Consider the following 2,464-nt stretch of genomic DNA (forward strand, 5'->3'; position numbering starts at 1 on the left):
GCTGGTGCCGTAGCCCAACAGCTCCACCCGGATCTCGTGGAAGACCTCGCACTGGAACAGCACATGCGCCACCGATTCGACCGACCCCGGGCACCGTGGACATTCCGCCGATGGGGCAAAACCGCAGACATGGAGGTATTCCCGGAAATATCCATGTCCGGTTAATACCTGTGAGAGGTGGAAATCAACCTCTCCATGTCGCCTACTCATCCACAAGTGCAGGTCCGGGATCATTCGGTGGGCCCAGACCGCGTACCGACTGGCCGTTGGAGCTGCGGCCGCCGCATCCCACGCTCGCTGCCACTCCTGGAGAGTCCCCTGCCTCTCTTCCAGCCGGATGTCCTTGCGGCTGGCGCCCGGGGCAGCTAGGAGCCTCCGATGGCACCTTGCGTCCTCCCGTACCAGCAGCCTGAACGGCACAAGGCCTGCCAGTGCAACTCCGGTCTCATATGCCACCGACACGAACGAGCTGGTGACACCGCGAGCCAGGGGCCTCTGCACCTGGGCCAGCTTCCTCTGGCACCACTGCAGATCCGTCGCCTCGGACCACACGGGGGCAGCATACCGGATGATCGACTCCGCCACTGCCGCCAACAGCCGACGCTTGGCCACCTGGGGCCCACTGTGATTCCTCATTACTGCGGTGACCACACCTACCACGCGGAGGGCTTTAGCCGTCGACAGCTCCACGTGCGGCTTCCACGACAGGTGGTCATGGATCTGGACCCCCAGATACCGGATCGACTGTTTGCTGTGTATGATGGTGTCCCCGACGCGGAACGGCACCCTCAGTTGACCTCTTCGCAGACTGGAGATCATTACTCCTTCCGTCTTCTCCGGAGCGAGCTGCAGGTGATGGTCCTCCATCCAAGCCGCAATCGCGTCCACTGCCTGTTCAGCCACCGATGCCGCCTCCTCTGGTGTGCAACCCCGTGCCATGACCACTATGTCATCCGCATAGCCGATGACGCTAGCCCCTTCAGGAAGCTCGACCCGCAACACGCCGTCGTACATGATGTTCCACAGGGTCGGGCCCAGAATGGACCCCTGTGGAACACCTGCAGTCACTCGGCGTGTAACGGGCCCGTCTGCGGTGTCATAGACGAGCTCCCTGTTTTCGAAGTAGTCTCTCAGGATGTTGCGGAGCTGTCTCGGCACGCCTTTGTCCTCCAGCGCTGTAGCGATGCACTGCCAGCTGGCAGTGTTAAATGCATTACGCACATCCAGCGCCACTACTAGAAGGCAGCGTTTGTCCCTGTTGTTGGTGCGGCCAAATGACATCGCGTGACGGCCTGCATCCACCACCAGCTGAATCGCCTGCACTGTCGAACGGCCCCTCCTGAACCCGTACTGGTTTTCTGCCAACCTCGGTGATTCAGGAGCCTCGATGACATCATTTATTCGCGACAGCAGCAACCGCTCGTACGCTTTGCCCGGGTTGTTCAGCAGCAGAATCGGGCGGAAGGATGAAGCGAGCCCCGGTGGCTTGCCCGGCTTGGGGATCAGGGCCAGTTTCTGCTTCTTCCACTCATCCGGGAACCGCTGGTTGTCCAAGCATTCCTGGAACAACTTCTTGAAGATGTCCGTATGCTTCCGGATGGCGGCCGTCAGAGCGGCGTTTGGCACACCATCCAATCCTGGAGCCTTCCTCGGGTTCAGCGAGCTCGCGATGTCCAACAGCTCCTGTTCATTAACGTCCCGAACTGGTTCCTCCTCTCCCCTCTCCAGGACTTGGCCTGGTGACGCTGGCCAGTCAACCGGAGGATGCTGGGGGAACAGAGTGGAAACGATGCCCTTTAGCACCGATGAATCGCGCTCTCTCGCCGTCCAGCTTCCACGAAGGCGGCTTAGTACGTTGCGGTACCATTGTCCCGTCTCGTCTTCCGCGAGGCCCCGCAGCATTTCATCGAAGTGCTCCTTCTTGCTGGTGGTGATGGCTGAATCCAGGGCGGTCCGCACCTGGAGAAGGTCGCTGGCTGCGGCGATCTGCTCTTCCTCGTCGATGGCAGTTTCAAGGCGTTCCTTAGCGAGGCGGCAGTTCTCACACAGGACCTCGATTGCCGGCGTCCACCAATAAGCAGGTCGTCCCGAGTGACCTTGTGAAGGGAACACTCGCGCCATGGCTGCGTCACAAGCTTCCGTCATAACTCTCTCCAGGCTTTCGGCATTTGTAACCCGCTCTGCGAACGAAGCTACGTCGAGCGCTACACCGAAAAGCTCGGCATCGAACTGACGGCTACGCCATCTCGTGCCGCTTTCTCGCGTGGAAGGACCCTCCTGTCGACGACTATCTGCCGCTGACCGCTGGAACAGCTCCCCTACAGCAAACCGAATGTACACGTGGTCACTGTACGAGTATCTGCTCATAATCCTCCACCGATGCTTCGAAATGGTGTTAACTCCGGCGATGCTGCGGCTGGCGAAGGCAACGTCCACCACGCTCGGGCGAGCCACTCCGTTGCCT

This window comes from Anopheles arabiensis, chromosome X, assembly GCF_016920715.1.
Source record: "Anopheles arabiensis isolate DONGOLA chromosome X, AaraD3, whole genome shotgun sequence".
In the NCBI taxonomy this organism is placed as follows: domain Eukaryota; kingdom Metazoa; phylum Arthropoda; class Insecta; order Diptera; family Culicidae; genus Anopheles; species Anopheles arabiensis.